At 38.4% G+C, this 27,878-nt stretch overlaps 2 pseudogenes; both read left to right on the top strand.

The window, feature by feature from the left end:
• The first annotated feature begins 610 nt into the window (after positions 1-610).
• Positions 611-6,275, top strand: LOC144372212 (olfactory receptor 14C36-like; annotated as a pseudogene).
• A 5,629-nt stretch (positions 6,276-11,904) lies between these two features.
• On the top strand, positions 11,905-14,434 carry LOC144372213 (olfactory receptor 14C36-like; annotated as a pseudogene).
• The last annotated feature ends 13,444 nt before the right edge of the window (positions 14,435-27,878 follow it).

Genomic DNA, 27,878 nt, shown 5'->3' on the forward strand with positions numbered 1-27,878 from the left:
AGCAACACGTAGTTAGAAATTTGATGTGAGTTTAGCAACCACCAAGAAAATGTAGTAACTTATTCTAGAGTGTGTTTCATGGTAATATTCATGACTGAGACTATGATGCCAGAACATTCAAACTTTTCTAAGTTTTAAAAGACTTTAGAATATTTATATTAATACCAGAGATATATTGCATTATAATAAAGCAGTAGTTTATAGTAGTAGAGTTAAAAACTAAATTGGATCAGAGATTTGAAAAGATTATTTAAGAAACTAGGGCCAAGGAAGGTGTAATTGTAATGGATACCAGCACCTAAAGAGATGCTAAGCATTTCACACAGAGACATCAGGAAAGTGGCTGAGAGAATCTAAGGAATTTTTTTTTCTTCTTGCAGTACTGGGGATTGAACTGAGGATCATTCAACCACTGAGGCATATCCCCAGCCCTATTTTGTATTTTAGTTAGGGACAGGGCCTCACTGAGTTTCTAAGTGCCTAGCTATTGCTGAGACTGGCTTTGAACTCACAATTCTCCTGCCTCAGCCTCAGGAGCTGTTGGGATGATATGCATGCACCACAGTGCCTGGCTGTTTTTTGTGTTTGTTCAGGTATTTTTGTCACAGCAATGCAAAGCTCACCGAAACAGGTTCTAAACATAATCATAGAGAATGTAGAGTGTTTACCAGAGAAGTCAAATATGACAAAATATAAGGTAACAAAACAAATCAGTCAAATTATACTAGAGTATTAAAAAATATGTCCACAAATAGATATGTTGATTAAAATATTTCTGGCAAATGTAAATAATGGTTTTTCTTTCATCTTTCAGAAATGATCAAATGATACATGCTATAAAGTGGACTAATTTCAATGATGTTATGCTCACTTTAGCCAGAATACACTTCATATACTGAGTGACTTTATTTACATGAAATTTCACAAATATATAAATTCAAAGATACAAAATACATTTAGTTTCCAGTGACTGCAATTAGGGATTATATGCACAATGTATGTAATGGGTTAGTTGGTCATTTTGAAGTAAAAATTATTTTGGAAAAGATGTAGCTGGAAAATGTACAATTATGCAGTGTGGTAACTCACACTGATGTGAGAACGATAAACTGTTACAAAGGTTAATTTTAAATCATGTGGATTTCATCTTAATGATAAGAAACTTTTGTTGCTGAACTGGAGGTAGTTTTAGATGTTTCCCTCTTACAGGTTGGTAATGAGTGAGAGCTGCCCACCACACTTAATGTTAACTAATCCATACAAATACCTACTTGTAACTGACACTGAGGTGAAGAAGGGCAGAGATGAAAACACACCCAATGAGCACCATAATTCTCTCCCCAGGGTCATTGGTTTCTCAATAACGACTAGAGTCAATGCCCAGCAGAGGAGTTCCCATGTGTCATCCACTGTCCATACTGGCATGTGGCCAGGTCCTCTCTCCTGGGCTCTGCAGGTCCACTGTCTGGTGGTGGGCTCAGGCCTCCTGATGGTCCTGCAGCCCTAGCTCTGGGCTCCCAGGGGCCCTGCTCCCATTGGCCCAGTACCATGCTCACATAAAGCAGTAGTGACTGAGCTCCCCACATCCCATAAGGCACTGGGCTGACTGGACAGATCCACCCTGGCTGCAGACACAGTGGATGGGAGAAGCCAAGGAGAGATTTGGTACTGCAACATCATGGAGAACAGGTGACACTCAGAAGTGAGTACTTGGCATTTGGAGTCCAAATGCATCTAAGATTCATCATTATTCTGCTATGCAAATTGCAATTTCATCCAAAGAGTCAGGTAGCCCAAGAAAAGTTTCATGAATTCTGAGAAGAACACAGGAAGCAGAGGGAGTCCTTATAACTGCATTATGATGTTCGCCGTGATTGCGACCACTGCAATAGGAACACAGGGAACCTGGGGACATCTGCATGGTATATGGAAGTAAAGTGTGTAATAGTTCTTTGTGTTGCTTCTTGTTGGTTTAAAATTATTTTCTTCAGACTACTTTGACTATTAGTACACTTGGATAATGCCCAAAGTAGTCTGCACAGAAATTCAATAGAAGACTAATAAAAATATTCACATTAAGACAACAAGAATAAAATGCAAAACATGGTATAGGATAGATAGGTAGATAGGAATGATTTTATATATCTGATACACATGCACCTAAGTCAATAACTATGGGAATTATATTTAATGTGGTAGGCAATATTCTTTGAAATATTTTGAACATTAATCTTATTTCTTTTGTTCACAAAAATATGTTTTCAATTATTTATTGTTTGTTTGTTTGGTGTCAGGGATTGAACCCAGGGCTGCTTAAACATTGATCAACTTCCAAGCCCTTTTGAACATTTATTCTGAGACAGGGTCTTGACAAGTTGCTGAGACTAGCTTGGAATTTGAAATTTTCCTGTCTCAGCCTCCTGAGCTCCTGGGGTTATAGGCATGCACCACTATGCCCAAGTTTTCAATTGTATTCTTAAGTTTTTATACTAAATATATGTTATGTATGACTATGAGGATGTGTGTATCCAGTGGAATAAATATAAAAATAATGTTGTGCAACATTTGGAAGCATATTTTTATTTTCAGAATATATGTGCCTCAGCATTTTTAATGGCTTATAAAAACACTAATAATAATTCCTAATAGGGAAGATATAATTTAGAAAATAATTTATTCTTGTGTCTTCAAAACCAAGTAATATTTGCAGTTTTGAAGTGCTCTATTCATTATGTATTTCATTATTTGAAACACTATCAAGAGAAATTAAAAAGAGAAAATTCTCAGCTTTTACCAGTTACAGAGAAAGCACGTGGGCAGTCCCTCTTCATGATCCTGGAGTTAAAATATGCTAGTTCTCCTCACAAACATTGTGCTGACTCTCAATTTTACCAATGCTTTCTGTTATTTATACCTTCATCTTATTGTCTTTATGAGAGAATCCTCTATAAGCATCTTTACCCCTTAAATGAGAATGTAGAATTGAATCACACCAAAATATTAAGGTCAATCTATGCAATCTAAGCCATACTTTTATTTTAAAAATCCAGGTTCAAAAAAGTCATCCTATCTTTAGAATCTACTGAAATTATTTGAGGCTCTCTGTAAAAATTAGGCAGTGCTTTGTACATTTATTTATTGTATTTATACATGACTTTGGATTGGTGCTCCAAAAATGGAAGTTTTTGAAGACTGATACATGAAAAAAGAAATTCAAATTCAGAAGAATTTTTGAAACCATAGCAAAATCACACAAAGGAGGGCATCAAGTAACTAATGTAACTCAAACTGGTTTGTGGAGAATTTGCTAAGTTCTATTGGAGAAGGAAAGGCAGTATTTGGCTTAGTGTAAAAAACAATAATAAAGAAAGAAAATGTCTCTGTAGTCCTATGCACCTTCTAGATTTGCACCCATCTTGACGTCCCATCTGTATATTACAGGATGTCCTGAGGTGATCAACAGGAGCTCCTGTAGCTCCTGGAATCCAGGTTAAAGGGTAAAAAGTCTGGCAGATTTTCTTATTAGTCTCATCATATATCACATTCAGAAGTTTTCATATTAATTTGAATTTTTATATATGTATCAATTTCTTTTTTCCTTCACAGTACTGAAATAATGTTTTTTAAAAAACAATCTTTTACTAAAATTCAGTATCTGCAGCAGATTTTGCCGTATTATAAATCCTTAGTAAATATTTGTCAAGATTGCCTGCTTTGAAAAAAATCTTTCTTTCTACACAGAAGTGGGGATATGTTATCTCAAATTGACACACACTGTATGTCTTAAAGAAGTGAAGAATGGGCACCACTAATTTAGACTGTACTCACTTGTAAATTAGTGGAATAAAGAATCTTAGTTCATGTTAGCAGTTAGTCAATTGTACTACATTGCATTTTTTATTAACTACTATGCACGAAGTCACTTACTTGCTACTAAGAGAATAAATAGATGAATGATACAACGTTCAAAAATCAAGGAATTTATACCAGTGACTAGTACTTATAGATCTACTAAAAAGTAAAATAACATGTCAACTTCTAACACTAACAGAAATGTATAAAAAAAATTAGAGGCTAAGAAAGGGATTTGGAGAAAAGTTGCATTTCAGCCTCTTTAAAGAGCAGTATATATTAATGGGGAAAACTAAATCAATTATGTCTTGGTAGAAAAGAGGCTCGGCCACCAAGATCCAGGATATGCTGTGAACAAGGAGGTCACTGAAGTTTGAGTTCAGTTTTGTGTCAGGGAGGAATGGGGGATGGGGCTAGCAAAAGATTGCAGTAGATTAAGTAGGATTTCTTGAACTTCACCAACACTGTGAAATTAACAGTAAAGTTCATGAGTCTGGCCACCCATCAATGACCTTGGGGGACACACACATTTTCAGAGCAGCCCAGGCAGGCTAAGCAGGTAAGTCTCTTTTCCAAGGGTGAGTGTGGTTAACCTGGCAAGGTGCTGAGATGGACTCAGGTTGCAGAGGGCTGAGGAGATAATGATTTTGGTGACAAAGGATGAAACCAGTATGAGGTGATGCAGGAGTGTTATAACTATGAGCAAAACATTCCTCTTAGGGTATGCAGTCAGTAACTTTCTGTACATTTATGATAACTTTAAGAAGATTGGTATATAAGGGGAGGTGTCAAAAAGAAAAGGAACAATTATTATGTAGACAAAGGAATCTTCAACTTCATGGTGCTGAGCAATGAGTAAAAATATATTAAGGTAAAAAGTAGAAGTTTTGTAGAATGTCAGTCTCTAAATTCCTTACACTGATCTTCTGGAGAAAAAACTAGCCCCTGGGGGAGCTGAAACAAGTCTGGTGAGCATGTAAGAGTTTTTTATGTTCATGATGATAAAGTCTCTGAAACCATATCTACAAAAATATTTATAAATTATATTATGAATTATTTAGTGTGTATACAACGGCAAAAAAGTGGTGAATTTTCATTTATGGAAGACAATGAGGTAACTAAATTACAGAGCATTAAAGAACGCACTCTCACACAGGTCTCAAACAGGAAAGAAGGTGACCAATGCTTGCTAGTACTCTGCATGGGAGTCTCAGGAGGTCAGAGGAGGCCTGATGAGGAGCTGAGGAAAAGCTCTGAATGGCACACAAAGACCCTGGGCTGCAGACCTCCACTCCTGCACTGGGAGTTGCACTATGATTAAAAATGTTTAAAAATATCAGAGAAAAAGAGTGACCATTCCTCTGTCGGGAAAGCTAATGCAAAATACAAGAAAACAATCTGGACATAAATATGTAAAATAATTGTATTAATTATTTTTTGCTTCCTCTCTCATCCATTTATCTTCCCAGACAACTAGAATTTTCAGCAAGTGGCCAATGCCACCATGGTAACTGAATTTCTCCTCCTGGGCTCTCCTGATGGCTGGAATCTGAGTTTTCTCTATTTCACAGTATTCCCAATGACCTACCTGGGTACCTTGTTAGGCAACCTTCTCATTGTCACTGTCATCACTGTTGACCAGAACCTGCACACACCCATGTACTTCTTCCTCAGGAGCCTGTCAATTTTGGACATGTGCTTTATTTCCATCACTGTCCCCAATGCCTTTGTCAACTCTCTCACTATCAACTGGGTCATTTCAGTGACTGGTTGTGCAACACAGATCTTCTTGGTCCTTTTTTGTGCATATGTAGAGATTTTGATTCTCTCTATCATGGCCCTGGGACCGCTATGTGGCTATCTGCCAGCCCCTCCAGTACCCCCTCATCATGAACCCTCAGTTTTGTGCCCGCATGACCCTGGCTTCCCTTCTCAGAGGTCTGCTGTATGCAGGTGTGCACACTGGGAACACATTCTGGCTGTCTTTCTGCCAGTCAAATGTGGTACACCAGTTCTTCTGTGACATCCCCTCTCTGCTGAGGCTCTCCTCTTCTGACACCACCAGCAACATGGTCCTTCTTCTTGTCTCTGCTGTGGTCATTTGTGGTGGCTGCTTCCTTTTTATTGCCATGTCATACATTCGCATATTTGCTGCTGTGCTGAAATTTTCCACCAGAGCCCCAGGGAAGGCCTTCTCCACCTGCACCCCTCACATCCTCATGGTGTCCATCTTCATCAGTTCTGGCTCAGGTGTGTACCTGAGATCCTCAGCAACCTCTGACACCCTCCAGGACATGGTTCTCTCTGCCTTTTACACCATGATTCCTCCCTTCCTGAATCCTCTTATCTACAGTCTCAGAAATAAACAGGTAAAGGAAGCTGTGAGGAGAGTAATTCAAAGACAGTTATTGTCAGCGAAATAATAAAGATAACATTTCAGCTTCATACTAATTTCATTGATCTTGGTTCTTAATTAGATACAATACTTTTCATATTTATGCTTTACAAGTTACATTGTCTACCTTTCTATTACATTATTAGAATCTGAGTTATTTCATAAGGTATTTTTCTGTGTCTTACCATATCATTTCCATGGACCTATTATACAGTGCATCTTTTAATGATTAAATATAATTCAATATATTTGCTGAAATCATTTGTGGTTATATATTTTAAAGAATCATCTCATATGTCAATTACCTATATCAAATTCTGACACCAAAGAAAACTCTAGGAGATAATTTATTCTGATATAATTTGCTCTTATTCCAAACAATGTAGAACCTACTTGTAAACACTGTAATACATAATTTTTCAATTTATTTAGTTATAAAATATATAAAAAATCAAATCCTAAAGAAATTGTAGCCAAAATGTAAAGAATTTTTTTTGTATGTTCAAACAGCAACGTTTTATTCTCGAACTCTCACTGGCACTCTACACACACTTCACAGGAATCCACTCCCTCTACCAGGCTCCATGCACCAATTCTCAAAATGTAAATAATTTAACAGTAATATTTTTCTCCATCTGGACCAGGCATAAGAAGGGACTCCTTTCTGTGAAGTAAAGAGAGGGCAATGATTAATGCACCCTTTGTCCCAACATTCATATCTTTCCACAGGGAACAGAAGCCTGTGATTCTTTGGCCATGACAGGGGCCAGTCTTTGATTATGCCCATGAATTGATGTCAGCTTTCTGATGGTTTGTCTTCCACACATCTTACTCCTGTAGTGTTGTGCTAATGACTTACTCCTAATAATAATGTAGAAATGGACCATAGTTGTCTGGCACATATGTCTGGGCCATGCCAACTCTTATATTTCACCTCACTTTTCTTGAATTTGTAATGTAAACTTATATCTTTTATTCTGATAGTCATTTTATTGTTTTCCTTGCTGGTAGTGTTTTATTTATTTATTTTTTTAATTTTAATTTGTTATATATGACAGCAGAATTTATTATAATTTATACTGCACATATAGACCACAATTTTTTTTATTTTTTTAAATAAATGACAGCAGAATGCATTTTCTTTCTTATTACATATATAGAGCACATTTTTTATATCTCTTGTATATAAAGTATGTTCGCGCCAATTCATGTTTTCATACATGTACTTTGGATACTGATGTCCCTCACATTCTGCCAACATTGCCCCTCCCATCCCTCTGTCCTATCCTTACTAATCTGCTAACATCCTACTCCCTCCCTTCCCCTCCCATCCCTCTGTCCTATCCTTACTAATCCCCTGCCCCCTCCCTTCCCCTCATATCCCTCTTACCTATCTAGAGTTCATCTATTCCTCTCATGCTCTCCCTCCCTACCCACTATGAGTCAGTATCCTTATGTCAGAGAAAACATTCCGCATTTGTTTTTTGGGATTGGCTAACTTCACTTAGCATTATCTTCTCCAATGCCATCCATTTACTTGCAAATGCCATAATTTTATTCTCGTTTACTGCTGAGTTATATTCCATTGTGTGTACATGCCAGTTTTTTTTAAAAATACCTTAATCTACTGAAGGGCATCTAGCCTGGTTCCACAGTTTTGCTATTGTGAATTGTGCTGCTATAAACTTTGATGTGGCTGTTTCACTGCAGTATGCTATTTTTAAGTCCTTTGGGTATAGACTGAAAAGAAGGATAGCTGGGTCAAATGGTGGTTCCATTCCAAGTTTTCCAAGGAATCTCCATACTGCTTTCCATATTGGCTGCACCAATTTTCAGTCCCACCATCCATGTATGAGTGTGCATTTTCCTCACATCCTTGCCAACTCTTATTGTTGTTTGTCTTCATAGTAGTTTGCATTCTTAAAGGAGAGAGATGAAATCTTAGAGTAGTTTTTATTTGCTTTTCTATAATTGCTAGCAGTGATGAACATTTTTCATAAATGTGTTCATTGATTGTATATCCTCTTCTGAGAAGTGGCTGTTCAGGTCCTTGGCCTAAATATTGATTGGATTATTTCAATTTTGGTGTTTAGCTTTTTGAGTTCTTTAATGCCCTAGAGATTAGTCCTCTATGTGATGTATGAGGGGTAAAAATTTGCTCCCAAGATGTAGGCTCTCTATTCACCTCACAGATTGTTTCTTTTACTGAGAAGAAACTCTTCATTTTGAATCCATCCCATTTATTGATTCTTAGTTGTAATTCTTGCACTATAGGAATCTTATTAAGGAAGTTGGAGCCTAATCCCACGTGATGAAGATTAGGGCCTACTTTTTCTTCTATTAGGCTCAGGGTCTCTGGTTTAATTCCTAGGTCCTGATCCACTTTGAGTTGAAGTTTTCTGCACGGTGAGAGATAGAAGTTTAGTTTCATTTTGTTGTGTATGAATTTCCAGTTTTCCCAGCACCATTATTTGAAGCGGCTATCTTTTCTTCAATGCATGGTTTTGGTACCTTTGTCTAACATAATTGTAATTTTGTGGGTTATTCTCTATGTCCTCTATTTTGTACCATTGTTCTACCAGTCTCTTTTGGTGCCAATACCATGCTGTTTTTTGTTACTATTGTTTAAATTTAAGTTCTAGTAAAGTGATGCCACCTTCTTCACTCTTCCTTCTAAGGATTGCTTTAGCTATTCTGGGTCTCTTTATTTCAGATTAATTTCATGAATGTTTTTTAAATTTTTATGAGGAATACCATTGGGATTTTGATTGGAATTTCATTAAATCTGTATAGTGCTTTTGGTAGTATGGTTATTTTGATATTAATTCTGCCTATCCAAGAGCAAGTTAGATGTTTCCATATTTTAAGATCTTCTTTGATTGCTCTATTTAGGGTTCTGTAGTTTTCATTGTACAGTTCTTTCACCTTTTCCATTAAGTTGACTCCCAAGTATCTGTTTTTTTTTTTTCTTTTTGAGGTTATCATGTATGGGGTAGTTTTTCTCATTACCTTCTCAGAGGATTTGTCACGGATATACAGAAATTCCTTTGATTTATGAGTGTTGATTTTATATACTGCTACTTTTCTGAATTCATTTAATAGTTCTAGAAATTTTCTGGTGGAGCTTTTTGGATCTTCTATGTATAGAATCATATTGTCAGCCAATAGTGCCAATTTGAGTTTTTGTTTTCCCATGTATCTCTTTAATTTCTTTCATCTGTCTAATTGGTCTGGCCAGTGCTTCAAAAACAATGTTAAATAGAATTGGTGAAAGAGGGCATCCCTGTCTTGTTCCAGTTTTAGAGGGAATGCCTTAAATTTCCTCCATTTAGGATGATGTTGGCTGGGGCTTAGTGTTGATAGCCTTTATGATGTTGAGATATGTTCCTGTTATCCCTAGTTTTCCTGGTGTTTTGAACATGAAGAAGGTGTATTTTGTTAAATGCTTTTTCTGCATCTATTGAGATGATAACATGATTTTTGTCTTTAAGTCTATTGATGTGATGAATTACATTTATTGATTTTCATATGTTGAACCAACCTTACATCTCTGGGATGAATCCCACTTGATTTTGGTGCACTATCTTTTTGATATGTTTTTGTATTTTATTTGCCAGAATTTTACTGAGAGATTTTGTATCTATGTTCATTAGAGATATTGGTCTGAAGTTTTCTTTCTTTGATGTGTCTCTGCCTGTTTTTCAGGATGATATTGACCTCATAGAATAAGTTTGGGAGTGCTCTCTCTTTTTCTATTTACTGAAATAAATTGAAGACTATTGATATTACTTCTTCTTTAAAGATCTTGTAGAATTTGGATTTGTATCCATCCAGTCCTGAGCTTTTCTTGTTTGGTAGTAGACTTCTGATGGTGTCTTCCATTTCATCACTTGATATTGGTCTGTTCAAATTGTATATATCATCCTACTTCATCCTGGGAAAATTGTATGACTTACGAATTTGTCAATGCCTTCAATATCCTCTACTTTATAATTTCTAATTATCCTCTGTATTTTTGTAGTATCTCTTGTGATAGTACTTTTTTATCAAATATGCTGATAATTTGATTTTTCTCTCTCCTTTTCCTTATTAGCATGGCTAAGTATCTGTCATTTTTTTTAAATTTTTCAAAGAACCAATTTTTGTTTTGTCAGATTTTGCAGTTGTTTCTTTTGCTTCAATGTCACCTCTAATTTTGATTATTTCTTGTCTTCTACTGCTGTTGGTGTTGATTTGTTCTTCTTTTTCTAGAGCTTTCACATGTAGTGTGAGGTCATTCATTTTTTGACTTTTTCTTCATTTAAGTAATGAACTCCATGCAATGAACTTTCCTCTTAGGACCACTTTCATAGTTTCCCAGAGATTTCAATATGTTGTGTCTATGTTCTCATTTACCTCTAGGAATTTTTCAATTTCCTCCTTGATATCTTCTGAAACCCATTGTTCATTCAGTAACATATTGTTCAGTCTCCAGGTGTTGGAGTAATTTTTATTTTTTATTTTGTCATTGATTTCAAATTTCATTTTATTATGATCTGATGAAATGCAGGGTAGTATCTCTACTCTTTTGTATTTGCTAAGAGTTGCTCTGTGGCAATTTATATGGTCTATTTTAGAGAAGGATCCATGTGCTGCTGAAAAGAAGGTGTAGCCACTTGATGCTGGTTGTTATATTCTATATATGTCAGTTAAGTCAAAGTTATTAATTGCATTGTTGAGATATATAGTTCTTTTTTATTCAATTTTTGTTTGGAAGATCTATCCAGGTGTGAGAGAGGTGTGTTAAAGTCATCCAAGATTATTATGTTTTGGTCAATTTAACTCTTGAACATGAGAAAAATTTGATGAACATAGCTGCTCAATTGTTTGGGGAATATATATTTATGTTTGTTATGGCTTGTTGGTATGGTTCCCTTGAACAGTATATAATTTCCATCTTTTTCCCTTTTGATTAACTTTGGCTTGAAGTCTACTTTACTGACATGAGGATCAAAACCCCTGCTTACTTCCACAGTCCATGTGAGTGGAATGATTTTTCCCAACCTTTCATTATCAGTCTGTGTGTGTCTTTTACTAACAGATGAGTCTCCTGGAGGCAACATATTGTTGATTTTTTAATCCAATCTGCTGGCTTATGTTATTTGATATATGAGTTTAGGCCATTGATATTCAGGGTTATTATTGAGACATGTTTTGCATGTCCAGTCATATTTATTTACTTTTGTTATTTAACTTGACTTGATTTTCTTTTTTGATTAGTTTTTTTTAGGGTACTACCTCCCTCTGCTGATTTCATTGTTTTTTTTTTTTTGTTTGTTTCCTCTTCATGGAATATGTTTCCAAATATGTATTATAATGCCAATTGCCTAGCTAAAAAATTCTTCTAACTTTTGTTTATCATGAAATGTTTTTATTTCTTCATCAAATCTAAAGGTTAAATTTTTTTAAAGAGAGCGTGAGAGACAGAGAGAGAGAGAGAGAGAGAGAGAGAGAGAGAGAGAGAGAGAGTTTTTTAATATTTTTTTTTCTGCGGACACAACTTCTTTGTTTTTATGTGGTGCTGAAGATGGAACCTGGGGTGCACATATGCCAGGCAAGCACGCTACCACTTGAGCCACATCCCTAGCCCCTAAAGAGGAGACTAAATAGGACCCAGGATGACAGAGGCCTCAGGATATTATGATGGAGGTAACCTCGGATTGAAGTGGTCTGAGCTGTTATGGAAGTATTCAACTATGAAAAAATTTTCCTTTTAGTGTATTCAGTCAGTATCTTTTTGTATGATTATGAAAGTGTGAAGAAAAAATATAGGGCTGTGGTTGTAACTCTGTGGAAGTGTGTTTGCCTCACATATGTGAGGCACTGGGTTCAATCTCAGCAACACATGAAAATGAATAAACAAAACGAAGATATTGAAATTAAAAAGAAAGAAAGAAACACAATAGAAGATGTCAAGAAGACTAAAGCAATTTAAATTTTAGGCAAAGGAATCTTTAACTTCATGGTGCTTTCTAGGAGTTGCCCCAGCTCAAAAGACTAACTTCCCCATCCCCCAAGAAGAGCCATCCAATGGTGAGCCCTGCTATCATGATCCTGCTATCTAACGGTGAGTGCTGCTTGCTCGCATGATCCTTACCCACCAATCAGACAAGCCCTGCTGGTTCACATAATCATTATTCACTAATCAGACTAACCCTTCTGGCTCACATGATATTTACCCACCAATTAGACTAGCCCTGCTGGCTTGCATGATTTTTACTCATCAATCAAACTAGCCCTGCTGACACATATGATCCTTATCCCCCAATCAGAAAGCACCCAGGTCAATTGTAAAACCCTTCAGCCATGAATCTGTCATAACTGTTAAACCACCCCCGGCTCTATAAATATGGAGAGCTGATCCTCAATAAATGGGCATTTTCTCTGACAATGAGCCTTGTTCTTTCTTTCAGTGCTGAACATGAAATATAAACACAACAGAGTAAAAATAGAAGTTTAGGAGAATGTCAGCTGTAGGTATGAATATCTTACTCTGATCTCTTGAAGAAGAAAAGAGAGCACCAGTGGGAACAGGAACAGGTGCCTGTTTGATGGTGTGTGACCATGAGACAGCACCGCTCATGTCCTGGGAAGCAGCGGGAGAGTAACCATGTGTAGTTAGGACACCTCAGTTTACTGTAACACCAGACCTGTGAGGTTTGAATGGGAAAGTGTTGTGGAGAACTTAACTCATGATAATTTTTTTTTATGTTCATGAGAATAAATACTTCAACATTATGAATAATTTGGATAATTACATTAATGAAATAAAATGAAGGTGATAAAAATGAAGAACAAAAGGAATGCATGGTGACACACAAGGTCATAGGGAAGAGGAGATGGGCCACCCTGGAAGTCCTCTGCATGGAATCTCAGGAGGTCAGGCAGGCCTGATGAGGAGCTGAGGACAAGCCCTACAGGTCAGACCCAGACCCTGGGATGCACACCTCCACACCTACACTGGGAAGTGTACTCTGCTCAGAAATGATTAAAGATATCAAAAAACCAAGAGTGTCCTTTTTCTGCAAGGAAAATACTAAAAAGTACAAGAAAACACATTGGACATGAATGTGTAAACTAACTGTATTATTTTTCAAATATGTTTCAGTTGTGTAAAAACATTTATATTGTATTTATTTTTTTATTTATATGCAGTGCTAAGAATCAATCCCAGTGGCTCACACATACTATTCAACTGCTCTACCACTGAGCAACAGACCCAGGCCCATCCACTTGCACTAATCATATTTTTGCTTTCTCTCTGTTATCTGTTTATCTTCTCAGACAACCATAATTTCCACTCTATGTCCAATTTCACCATGGTTACTGAGTTTCTCCCACTGGGCTCCCCTAATATCTATAATCTGAGTTTTCTCTATTTCACAGTATTCCCACTGACCTACCTGGGTACCTTGTTAGGGAAACCATTTCCATCACTGTCCCCAATGCCTATGTTAACTCTCTCAAGGGCATCAGAGCCATTTCAGTGGCTGGCTGTGCAACATAGATTTACCTGGTCATTTTCTGTACATGTGTTGAACTTCTGTTTCTCACCATCATGGCCTGGGACTGCTATATGGGCATCTGCCAGCCCCTATATTACCCCCTCATAATGAACCCTCAGTTTTGTGTTTACATGACCCTGGCTTTTCTACTCAATTGTCTGCTGTATGCAGGCTTGCACACTTGGAACATATTCTGGCTGTCCTTCTGCCAGTCAAACGTGGTCCTTCAGTTCTTCTGTGATGGCCCCTCTTTGCTGAGACTCTCCTGTTTCAATACCACCAGCAACATGGTCCTTCTTCTTGTGTCTATTGCAATAGTTGGTGGTGGCTGCTTTGCTATAAGAATCATGTCATACATTTGCATATTTTATGCTGGGCTGAAATTCCCACCAGAGCCCCATGGAAGGCCTACTCCACCTGCACCCGTAACATTCTTGTGGTGTCCCTCTTTCTCAGTTCCATCACAGGTGTGTACCTGAGGTCCCCAGCAACCTCTGACACCCTCCAGGACCTGGTTATCTCTACCTTTTACACAATCATTCCTCCCTTCCTGAATCCTCTCATCTACAGTCTCAGGAATAAACAGGTAAAGGAAGCTGTAAGGAGAGTTATGCCAAGACAGTTATTCTCAGGGAAATGCTAAAGATGTGCTTCAGCATCATCCTTATTTTACTGGTTATAGTTCATAATTGGATAAAGCTCTTCATATCTGAGCTTTTCATGTTACACTAATATCCTAGTATCAAATCATTAAGACCAAGTATAGAAATATTTACCATAATAATTATGTGATTTAGACTTTTATATCTATCCTTCATAAAATAACACTAGGTTCAGCTATAGAAAATGATAAGGCAGTAATATATTTAAAAGTTACACAATATGTCAGTGAACATGCTGAGTTAAGTAAATAGCTTTACACATTTTGACAATAATATATTTTCTCACAGTCACATATAAAATGATTAAAAATCAGAGTAAAATTTGTTTTGTTTCTGTGCTCCTCTGCATGTGAAAGGGTGCGAAATTATAAGTTCAAATGAAAACTATTGAGTGAGCAGCCAGGAGATCACTTTAGGCTCAACAGCATTGTCCACTGACCACTGAGCAGGACTGTGGTACATGGAGAACATGAGTCTGATCATGCACAGGAGTGTGCCTGGAGCAGACAGGCTGCTTTTAGCTGCAGTGATCAGTATTGCTCCAGCCTGTAATCTAGAAAACCTTGTTTTCACACTGTGCTTGGTAAAACTCAGGACTCATTGCATCCCTCCATTAAAGCAGCCTACAGGACAACTGGATTTGCTCCAGCCCTGAGAATAGGGTTCTCACTTCCATAAAAGCCATCTACATAGGAGGGCCAGGCCCCCACATCATATGCCCACCTTGGCCTGTGCACTATGGATGAGCTTGATGAGTGTCATGTGATCAGAAGTCTGCAGATGGCTCTATCATGGAAAATGGGGCTCACTTCTTTGGCTTGTGACATTTGGGAGGAAAAATAGTTACAATAGTAAATGAAAGACCAAGGCCAAGATCAAGCAGGAGTCCACTGCAAGATATAGTGCTCCTTTCCCTCCGTGGCCTGCAGGGTGGTCAGTACTGTGACCACTGGACTCCTAGAGGCTCCAAGAAGCCGATGCCCATTTGTTATGGTTTGAATGTTGTGTCCTCTGAGAGCTAAGTTGTGAGACAATGTAAGAAGTTTTCAAGTAGCACTGATTGGGTTGTAAGAGTCTTAACCCAATCAGTGATTTAATCCTCTGATGAGGATTAACTGAGTGGTAACAGAAGTGGTGGGGTGTGGCTTTTGGAGGAGATGGGAATTAGAGCATGGATTTGGTGTCTATATTTGTATGTGGAGAGTGGAGTCTCTCTCTGCCTCCTTATCACTGTGATGTGAGCTTCTTCCCTTCACCACACTCTCACACCATGTTTAGCCTCATCTGGGGCCCTGAGGAATGAACCTGGCCTTATATAGGCTAAAAGCTCTGAACTGTGAGCCCTCAAATAAACTTTTCCTCCTCTATAATTGTGTGTGGTTTAGTCCTTTAATCACAGCCAAAAATAAAAGAAAAAAAGAAAGAAAGAAAGAAAGAAAGAAAGAAAGAAAGAAAGAAAGAAAGAAAGAAACTGACTAAAACACTATTCATTATTATTTATAACTTCATTTCCTGATTCCCTAATCATTCCTTTTCATAGATATAAAAAACAGAGGTGTGCTTTTTATCTTGGATTCCTCACCTGGGAGAACACAGATAGACATGAAGAGAAGGTGACCACCCATGTCTCCCTTTCTTCATGAAACTTAAACTTTCTACATTAAGCTATCTCTAGACAGTTGACTTGATTTTATTTCATAACACTTTTTACATTCTTGTACTCGTGCCCCAGATATTCAGAAAGGTTATACTAGAAGTGGTCATATAAATTTATAAATAAATAAAATAAAAAAACAAAGACCAGTCCACCATAAGATTGTTTTTTGTTTGTTTGTTTGTTTTTACAAGCTACATTGTTCTGAACACCAGTGCCAGGTCTTGCTCTCCACATATCAGGTGGGATATTCATAAGGCATGGAGGCTGCTAGCCTTGGCCCAGGTTCTGCTGAAGATCATGAATGAGACAGGGGGTCGATGCTCTCTTATCACTCTCTGACTGTCCTTCAGTAGTCTTACCTCTGTGGCTCATCATAATCAGTGTTCCTTCTATGTTCTGGGTCCTGGGACTCAGACAGTGTGGTCTGTACACCTACAATTATAATAGGTAAAACATACCTTAGTTACTTTTTGGATATCTGTTAATCTATCCACCAGTTGTCAAGTCAAATACTGACTTCTGTTCCTGGACATTTTCCATCCTTTCATAGTCCATGGGATTTCAAGTCAAATAACCCTGTAGACATAGTAATTAATGTTGTCTCCATTGCAGTGAAGTAGTCCCCATTGCACTCTTTTACTAGCCAGTGAACACCCTGGGTGCATCCAGTGACATGCCTGCTTATTTAGTTCTCCAATCTTACAGACATTGTGGCCTCAAGACAAGGAGAATATCATTCTTGGTGTCTGTAGAGACAGGATCTTTGTACTTTGTATATTTGGCTTGTTTAACACACATTTTTTTTTTCTTTAAACTAGGTATAAGGTATGGGATTAGTAGCGAAGGACAATGAAGAAAATGCCAGAACAAGAAAAGAAGACTTCAATACAATATCCCTGACAAGAATATAGGCAAACCTTCTCAAAAAAATGTAGCCAAAAAATTCCACAGGACACCAAAACCAGAATAGACCATATTCATATGGTATCAATCCCAGCATGCAATAAAGCACCTACAGAAAATCACCAACAAATTTTACAGTGGGTTAACAGAACAAAGGGCAAATCATCCATCAATAGGTCTATTTTAAAAATGCTGGTATATACATATAATGGAACCTAATTCATCCATTCAAGAAATAAAATAGTGATAAATTCTACAATATGGACTTTCTTTGAAAACATCAGGCTGATTCAAATTATAAAAATAGCACATATTTAATAATTCTAGTCATACAAAATATTCAGAACATATATATTCAAACATGGTGATTATACTTAGTTGTTCCCAAAGTAAAGATAAACAGGGACTATGTGCAATGGGTTAGATGGTTCATTTAAAAAATTACAGATATTTGGGAACAAGAGGTAGTTGAAAGTTGTACAGTTTTGCCATGTGGTAAATAATATGGAATTGTTAACCACAAACTGTTACAAATTTAACTTCATGACACATGTATTTCATCTCAATGAAAAGAAATTTTGATACTGAACTGCAGACAGCCTTAGATGTTTCCCACTTAAAGGTTGAAGAGTGAGTGAGCGTGGCCCATCACCCTCAGTGTTAACTGATCACCATAAACACCCCTAACTCACACTGAGGTGAAGGAGAGCAGAGATGAAAACACACAGTGAGCATCACCAGTTTCTCCTTAGTGTTACTGGATTCTCAATGTGACTAAGCATGATGTCCAGCACAGAAGTTCCACTGTGCCATCCACTGTCCATGTGGGAGAATTAGCACACATTTCCTTATTTTAAGCACTACCAAGAGAACTACCAAAAGGGAAAAATCCCAGCTTCCCTACTTGCAGAGAGAAGTACTTGCAGCAGCCCTTCTTCAAATAATTGCCATTAAAAATATGATAACTCTTCCTCATACTTGTTTTTCTGAACTTCATGCTACCTGATCATGGCTTTATTTTGGTTCCAAACTCTTGTTTTTACAGCAAATTCTACATATGCATTTGCACTCCTTAAAGGCAATGCAGTTCTGAACACTCTAACATTATTGAGGTCAAACAATAGAAGCTAAAGCTTATTTCTTACTTTAAAAAATCCAGGTTCATAAAGTAATCATATTTTGTAGATCTGCAGGAACACTCTGAGGATCTATGCAAGTTAGGAGGTGATGCATATATTCTGTCACATCCAAAATCTGAAGGTTCATGAGATTGATCCATGAAAAAATCAAGTCAAATTTGGAGAAGTGTTCAAGTTGTAGTTCAAGCAATAAGCAAAAATGACATAAATTAAGCTTATGTGATTTAAAGTACTTACTGGAGAATTTACTAAATTCTTCTTATGAAACTAAAAAAGTACATTTTTTAGTAGGAAAAAGAGAACAGAAATGAAGAAAATATATCTGTAGTTCTATGCCAGCTTCCAGATCTTGAACACTTGTTTATTTTTCCATCTTATATTTGACACAAGTGTGTAGGGGTGGTCAGCAAGGACCCCTGGAGTGCCTGGAAGTCAGAATTGAAGAGTGAGAAGATGCGTGATTTTCCATATGGATTTGTCTCATGAGCCATCACCTTCTAAATTTGTCAAATTATATTATTTTATAATTCCTATTATGGTAAACTGATTACTTAAAAATACCAATATATTTCTTCTTTCCAAAACATCACTATCTGAATCAAATGTGGCCCTATTGGTGTCATCAGTAATGTTTGTTGACAGATTACTGCTGTAAAGAGATCTTACCTTTCAACTGCACAGGGCAGTGGGCTTACATGACCTCCCTCCAGCCTGCATTGTGTGTGCTAAGGAAGTGTAGAAAGGGCAGAGCCTGTTTGGGAGATACTTCTTTGTAAACCAGTATCAAAAAGAAAGCCAGTTCAGGTTCGTGGTCAGTCTACAAAGCCACCAGCTTTATTAACCACTGTGCATGCATTTGCACCTAAAAAAATACAAAGATGACTGATACAAGGTCCCAAATGAACAAATTTCCACAGAGTGATCTATAATACTACACAAAAGTGGGGGAAAATTTTTTTTTTTTTATTGGATGTTCAAAACATTACAGAGCTCAAGACATATCATCTTTCATACATTCGACTCAATTGGGTTTTGAACTCCCCAGATACATAATACAGACTCACTTCTGTTACATACTCACATTTTTACATAATGGCATATTAGTGACTGTTGTATTCTGCTACCTTTCCTATCCCCTACTATCCCCCCTCCCCTCCCCTCCCCTCCCAACATCCCTCTCTACCTCCTCTGCTGTTGTTCAATTCTCTCCCCTTTTTTTCCCCCCACCCCCTTGCCCCTCATAACCTCTTATTATTTTGTGTATCACTGAAGGTCTCCTACCATTTCCATATGTTTTCCCTTCTCTCTTCCTTTCTCTCCCCCCATTCGTCTTAGTTTACTGTTAGTCTTTTCCTCATGCTCTTCCTTCCTGTTCTATTCTTAGTGGCTCTCTTTATATCAAAGAAGACATTTGACATTTGTTTTTTAGGGCTTGGCTAGCTTCACTTAGCATAATCTGCTCTAATGCCATCCATTTCCCTGCAAATTCTATGATTTTGTCGTTTCTTAGTGCTGCATAATACTCCATTGTGTATAGCTGCCACAATTTTTTTATCCACTCATCTATTGAAGGGCATCTAGGTTGGTTCCACAGTCTAGCTATTGTGAATTGTGCTGCTATAATCATTGATGTGGCCGTATCCGTATAGTGTGCTCTTTTAAGGTCCTCAGGGAATAGTCCAAGAAGGGCAATAGCTGGGTCAAATGGTGGATCCATTCCCAGCTTTCCCAGGAATCTCCATACTGCTTTCCAAATTGGCCTCACCATTTTGCAGTCCCACCAGCAGTGAACAAGTGTGCCCTTTTCCCCACATCCTCGCCAACACTTATTGTTGTTTGACTTCATAATGGCTGCCAATCTTACAGGAGTGAAATGGTATCTTAGGGTGGTTTTGATTTGCATTTCTCTGATTGCTAGAGATGGTGAGCATTTTCTCATGTGCTTGTGGATTGATTGTATGTCCTCCTCTGAGAAGTGTCTGTTCAGGTCCTTGGCCCATTTGTTGATTGGATTATTTGTTATCTTATTGTTTAATTTTTTGAGTTCTTTGTACATTCTGGATATTAGGGCTCTGTCTGAGGTGTGAGGGGTAAAAATTTGTTCCCAGGATGTAGGCTCTCTATTTACCTCTTTTACTGTTTCTCTTGCTGAGAAAAAACTTTTTAGTTTAAGTAGGTACCATTTGTTTATTCTTGTCATTAACTCTTGGGCTACTGGCGTTCTATTAAGGAATTTGGAGCCCGACCCCACAATATGTAGATCGTAGCCAACTTTTCCTTCTATCAGACGCAGTGTCTCTGTTTTTATATCTAGCTCCTTGATCCATTTTGAGTTAACTTTTGTGGCTGGCGAGAGAAAGGGATTCAGTTTCATTTTGTTGCATATGGATTTCCAATTTTCCCAGCACCATTTGTTGAAGATGCTATCCTTCCTCCATTGCATGTTTTTAGCCCCTTTATCAAATATAAGATAGTTGTAACTTTGTGGATTAGTCTCTGTGTCCTCTATTCTGTACCATTGGTCCACCTGCCTGTTTTGGTACCAGTACCATGCTGTTTTTGTTACTATTGCTTTGTAGTACAGTTTGAGCTCTGGTATCGCTATACCTCCAGATTCACACTTCCTGCTTAGAATTGCTTTTGCTATTCTGGGTCTTTTGTTTTTCCATATGAATTTCATGATTGCTTTATCTATTTCTACAAGAAATGTCTTTGGGATTCTGATTGGCATCGCATTAAACCTGTAGAGAACTTTGGGTAATATCGCCATTTTGATGATGTTAGTTCTGCCTATCCATGAACAGGGTACATTTTTCCATCTTCTGAGATCTTCTTCTATCTCTCTCTTTAAGGTTCTGTAGTTTTCATTGTATAAATCTTTCACCTCTTTTGTTAGGTTGATTCCCAAGTATCTTATTTTCTTTGAGGATATTGTGAATGGAGTGGTTTTCCTTATTTCCATTTCAGAGGTTTTGTTGCTGATATACAGGAATGCCTTTGATTTGTGCGTGTTGATTTTATATCCTGCCACTTTGCTGAATTCATTTATTAACTCTAGCAGCTTCTTTGTAGATCCTTTTGGGTCTGTTAAGTAAATTATCATGTCATCTGCAAATAGCGATAATTTAATTTCTTCTTTTTCTATTTTTATGCCTTTAATTTCTTTTGTCTGTCTAATTGCTCTGGCTAGTACTTCGAGAACTAAATTGAATAGAAGTGGTGATAGAGGACATCCCTGTCTTGTTCCAGATTTTAGAGGGAATGCCTTCAGTTTTTCTCCGTTTAGGATGATGCTAGCCTGAGGTTTAGCATATATAGCTTTTACAATGTTGAGGTAAGTTCCTGATATCCCTAGTTTTTCTAATGTTTTGAACATAAAGGGATGTTGTATTTTGTCAAATGCTTTTTCTGCATCTATCGAGATGATCATATGGTTCTTGTCTTTAAGCCTATTGATGTGGTGAATAGCATGTATTGATTTCCGTATATTGAACCAGCCTTGCATCCCAGGGATGAATCCTACTTGATCATGGTGCACAAGTTTTCTGATATGTTTTTGTATTCGATTCGCCAGAATTTTATTGAGAATTTTTGCATCCAAGTTCATTAGAGATATTGGTCTGTAGTTTTCTTTCTTTGAAGTGTCTTTGTCTGGTTTTGGGATCAGGGTGATGTTGGCCTCATAGAATGAATTTGGAAGAGCTCCTTCTTTTTCTATTTCTTGAAATAGTTTGAAAAGTATTGGTATTAGTTCTTCTTTGAAGGTTTTGTAGAACTCCGCTGTATACCCATCAGGTCCAGGGCTTTTCTTGGTTGGTAGACTTTGGATGGCTTCTTCTATTTCTTCCTTTGTTATTGGTCTGTTTAAATTGTGTGTGTCTTCCTGTCTCAATCTGGGCAAATCATATGCCTTAAGAAATTTATCGATATCCTCGCTATCTTCTATTTTATTAGAATATATTGTTTCAAAATACTTTCTAATTATCTTCTGTATTTCTGTAGTGTCTGTTGTGATATTGCCTTTTTCATCCCGTATATTAGTAATTTGTGTTCTCTCTCTTCTTCTTTTTGTTAGCATAGCTAAGGGCTTGTCTATCTTATTTATTTTTTCAAAGAACCAACTTTTAGTTTTATCAATTTTTTCAATGGTTTTTTTTGTTTCAATTTCGTTTATTTCTGCTCTAATTTTAATTATTTCTTGTCTTCTACTACAATTGCTGTTGTTTTGTTCTTCCTTTTCTAGGTTTTTGAGGTGTAGTGTGAGTTCATTTATTTGTTGGTTTTTTCTTTTTTTGATGAAAGAACTCCAGGATATGAATTTCCCTCTTAAAACTGCTTTCATTGTGTCCCATAGATTCCGGTATGTTGTGTCTGTATTATCATTTGACTCTAAGAATTTTTTTATCTCTTCCTTTATGTCTTCTGTAACCCATTGATCATTCAATAACATATTGTTCATTTTCCATGTGGTGTAGGATTTTTCCTTCCTTTTTTTATCATTGATTTCCAATTTCATTCCATTATGGTCAGATATGGTGCATGGTATTATCTCCACACTTTTATATTTACTAAGATTTGCCTTATGGCATAATATATGGTCTATTTTTGAGTAGGATCCATGTGCTGCTGAGAAGAACGTGTATCCACTTGATGATGGTTGGTATATTCTATATATGTCAGTTAGGTCTAGGTTATTGATTGTGCTGTTGAGTTCTATAGTTTCTTTATTCAGCTTTTGTCTAGAGGATCTGTCTAATGGCGAGAGCGGTGTGTTGAAGTCACCCGTAATTATTGTGTTATGGTCTATTTGACTCTTGAACTTGAGGAGCGTTTGTTTTATGTAGATTGCAGCTCCATTGTTTGGTGCATACAAATTGATAATTGTTATGTCTTGTTGGTGGATGGTCCCTTTTAACAGTATATAGTGTCCTTCTTTATCCTTCTTAATTAACTTAGGTTTGAAGTTGATTTTATTTGATATGAGTATGGCCACTCCTGCTTGCTTCCGAGGGCCATGTGAGTGGTATGATTTTTCCCAACCTTTTACCTTCAGCCTGTGTATGTCTTTTCCTATCATATGAGTCTCCTGAAGGCAGCATATTGTTGGATTTGTTTTTTTGATCCAGGTTGCTAGCCTATGTCTCTTGATTGGTGAGTTTAGGCCATTAACATTTAAAGTTACAATTGAGATATGATTTGTACTTCCAGTCATGCTTCTTTATTTATTTATTTTAGTTTGGCTAGTTTTACTTTTTTGGTTATTTTCCTCCTCCTTTACTGAGATACCTCTTGTTGTTAGTTTTGGGCACTATTTTTCAATTCCTCTTCTTGTAGTATATTGCTCAGAATGCTTTGCAGTGCTGGTTTTCTTGCTGCAAATTCTTTTAGCTTTTGTTTATCGTGAAAGATTTTAATTTCGTTGTCAAATCTGAAGCTCAATTTTGCTGGATACAATATTCTTTGTTGAAATCCATTATTTTTCAGCGTTTGAAATACATTGTTCCAGGATCTTCTCGCTTTCAAAGTCTGTGCTGAGAAATCAGTCGTTAACCTAATTGGTTTACCCCTGAATGTAATCTGTCTCTTTTCTCTGGTAGCTTTTAATATTCTCTCCTTGTCCTGTATGTTGGCTATCTTCATAATTATGTGTCTTGGAGTTGGTCTATTATAGTTTTGAATGTTTGGGGTCCTGTAGGCTTCCAGGATTTGGCAATCCATTCCATCTTTCATCTCTGGGAAGTTTTCTACAATTATTTCATTTAATATGCTGTCCATTCCTTTGGTTTGAATCTCTGTGCCTTCTTCTATCCCGATGACTCTCAAATTTGGTTTTTTAATGACATCCCATATCTCTTGAATAGATTGCTCATGGGATTTAAGCATCTTTTCTGTGTTGACTATACTCTTTTCAAGTTGATAAACCTTGTCTTCATTATCTGATGTTCTGACTTCTACTTGATCAAGTCTATTTGTAATATTCTCGTTTGAGTTTTTAATTTGGTTTATAGTCTCCTGCAATTCTAGGATTATATTTTGATTCTTTTTTAAGATCTCTATCTCCTGGTAGAGCTCGTTCTTTGCCATTTGAATTTGTTTGTTTAATTCATTTTCAAAATATATTTTTATTGCTTGGACTTGCTGTCTCATGTCTTCTCTAATATTCCTTTCCATTTGAGTTAGGTATGCCTTGAGTTCTTTCCCTATCCCTGCTTCTGATGTTTCTATGTCCTCTTGTAGAATTAAGTTGTCTTGCATTGTTTGTACTCCTTTTTTCCCTTGTTTTCTCATGTTGTCCCCGTTGCTTTCCAGCTCTATTTGATTGTCGTGTTTCTACTCTCTTCTATAGATTTGTTTTGGTTCTGTATTACTCTGATGCCTCTCCTTAGTGTTGTTAAACTATGCCTGCTGACGTGGATTCCACTGTGAAGGAAGATCCGAAGTCCGAGCTCCAGTGACGACACTACTTTGCTATGACCGGCCCCAGTTCCTTGCCTGGGTATCCTGATGAGGTGGTGTGACTGGACTGTCTCTGTTTGATTTCAGCTCCCAGTCGCGGCAGGCAGGCGGTCTCTAGCTGCCCAGTATCACAGGCCGAGGGCGGGTGATCGGTCACCTGCGGCCGGGTGTTCTCCTACAGCCCAGCTATACGGGCAGTGGGTGAACTGTCGCCGGCGGGCCTGCAATTTCCAGCTGCCCAGTCTCGAGGGCCTTGCCTCTAGCCTCCTGGTTTCTCCTGCTAGCCTTCTGTAGCCGCAGGGCAGGCCGCACGAATCAGTGGGCCTGGATCTCCGGGGTCCCACAGTTGGCGATTGGGATCCCAGGTACTCTGTCCTTTGGATTTTTCCTGCTTGCCCCTCCCCCAGCTCTAGCTAGACAGGTTTCGTTTTGGCTGCAGAAGGGTAGGGGGGGTTGCAGGTCAGGTGCCTCTAGTTCCCCCCTAGTCTTTATGCAGGCTCACTCTGATTCTCCCTCCCCCGGCAAGCCTAGGAGAGAATTTATGCGAGTTCCCGATGTATGGGGGATGGGCTGAGTGCCACACACCTGTTTTGTTGTTGAGATCTGTCGGAGAATGGTGGTGGATATATCAGCTGTTCAAGATGCTGACTGCTGATTCCCTTGGTGGAGTGTCCTCTGTGGGGGATGGGACTGTACCGCTTCCTTCCCCGTCTAAACTCCCGTACTCAGCCCGGGGGTCAGTGCGGGCTTGGCTGGTGGGATTCCACCTGATCGCAGCCGAGCCTCTCCCTGCTTGCTAATTAATGGCTTCCCTGGGGCGCCACGCCTTCTGTAGCCGCAGGGCAGGCCGCAGGCATCAGTGGGCCTGGATCTCCAGGGTCTCACAGTTGGCGATTGGGATCCCAGGCACTCTGTCCTTTGGATTTTTCCTGCTTGCCCCTCCCCCAGCTCTAGCTAGACAGGTTTCCTTTTGGCTGCAGGTGGGTAGGGGGGGTTGCAGGTCAGGTGCCTCTAGTTCCCCCCTAGTCTTTATGCAGGCTCACTCTGATTCTCCCTCCCCCGGCAAGCCTAGGAGAGAATTTATGCGAGTTCCCGATGTATGGGGGATGGGCTGAGTGCCACACACCTGTTTTGTTGTTGAGATCTGTCGGAGAATGGCGGTGGATATATCAGCTGTTCAAGATGCTGACTGCTGATTCCCTTGGTGGAGTGTCCTCTGTGGGGGATGGGACTGTACCGCTTCCTTCCCCGTCTAAACTCCCGTACTCAGCCCGGGGGTCAGTGCGGGCTTGGCTGGTGGGATTCCACCTGATCGCAGCCGAGCCTCTCCCTGCTTGCTAATTAATGGCTTCCCTGGGGCGCCACGCCTTCTGTAGCCGCAGGGCAGGCCGCAGGAATCAGTGGGCCTGGATCTCCGGGGTCTCACAGTTGGCGATTGGGATCAAGTGGGGGAAAATTAACATTATTCAGCAGTTTCCAGGGAAAGATTGCATTTGAACCTCCTCTAAAGACCAGTAAAAAGTAAATGGGTAAAATTAAACCATTATGTCACATTAGAAAAGGGCTCTGTCAGTAAGTTCCAGGATATTTTGTTAACAAGGTCATCGCTCAGGCTTGAGCTTCAGGTTTGTGTCATCGAGAAATGGGGGATGTGACAAGAAACAGATTGCAGGTAGACTGAGTAAGACCTCTTGAACTTCACCCACACTGTGCAATTAGCTGCACCCTACCTGTGTCTGGCCACCCACTATCTACCCTGGGACACACACACATTTCCAGAGGAGCCCAGGAAGGCTCAGAAGGATGGTCATTTTACTAAGGGTGAGTGTGTTTAACTTGTCAAGTTGCTGAGGAGGACCCAGGATGACAGAGCCCTAAGGAGATTATGATGGAGGTGACCTGGTATTGAGGTGGTCTGAGCTGTTACAGAAGTGTTGAACTATGAGAAGAAATCTTCCTTTTAGTGTGTTCGGTCAGTACCTATTTGTATGATTATGATATTGTGAAGAAAGAAATATAGGGCTGGGGTTGTGGCTCTGTGGCAGAGTGCTTGCCTTGCACATGTGAGGCACTGAGTTCAATCCTCAGACCCACATAAAAATTAATAAACAAAGATATGGAAAATAAAAATAAATAAATAAATATAATAGAAGATGTCAACAAGACTAAGGCTAATTAATTTTTAGACAAAGTAATCTTTAACTTCATGGTGCTGAATATGAAATAAAAACACAACAAGCTAAAAGTTGAAGTTTAGGAGAATGTCAGCTGGAGGCTATGAGGACCTTAATCTGACCTGTTGAAGAAGAAAAGAGAGCTCAAGTGAGAACAGGAACAGGTGCCTGTCTGATTGTGTGTGACCATGAGACAGCACCACTCATGTCCTGGGGAGCAGCAGCTAGAGTAGGGGACTGCAGAGAAGCCAGGTGCAGTCAGGTCCCCTCAGTTTACTGTAACACCAGACCTGTGAGCTTGGAATGGAAAAGTATGGTGGAGAACTTTCCTTATGAGAATTATTTTTTCATGTTCCTGAGTATAAATACTCCAACATTATGAATCATTTCCTACCTAAAAATTTTTTTGAATTATGATTTGAATTATTAAATGTGGAAAAAATGAGAAAATAATTTGGACAATTGTATTAATGAAATAAAATGAAGGTGACGAAAATGGAGAACAAAAGGAATGCATGTGACACACATCGTCATGGGGAAGAGGAGGTGGGCCACCCTGGAAATGCTCTGCATGGAGTCTCAGGAGGTTATGGAGGCCTGATGGAGAGCTGAGGACAAGCCTTGCAGGTCATAACCACACACTGGGCTGCAGACCTCCACACCTGCACTGGGAGGTGCACTCTGCTCAGAAATGAGTAAAGATATCAGAAAACCAAGAGTGACCTTCCTCTCCAGGGAAAGCTACTGAAAAGTACAAGAAAACATGTTGGACATGAATGTGTAAACTAACTGTATTTTTTCATATATATTTTAAGTTGTGTATGAACATTTTTATTTTATTTATTTTTTATTTATATGCAGTGCTAAGAATCGATCCCAGTTGTTCACACATGCTATTCATGGCTCTGCCAGTGAGCTACAGAACCAAGCCCAAGTACTTGTGTTAATCATAATTTTGCTTCCTCTCTCTTATCTCTTTATCTTCACAGACAACCAGAATTTCCACTAAATGGCCAATGCCACCATGGTTACTGAATTTTTCCCACTGAGCTCTCCTGATATCTTTAATTTGAGTTTCCTTTGTTTCACAGTATTC

This window comes from Ictidomys tridecemlineatus (assembly GCF_052094955.1).
Source record: "Ictidomys tridecemlineatus isolate mIctTri1 chromosome 1 unlocalized genomic scaffold, mIctTri1.hap1 SUPER_1_unloc_7, whole genome shotgun sequence".
Lineage (NCBI taxonomy): Eukaryota > Metazoa > Chordata > Mammalia > Rodentia > Sciuridae > Ictidomys > Ictidomys tridecemlineatus.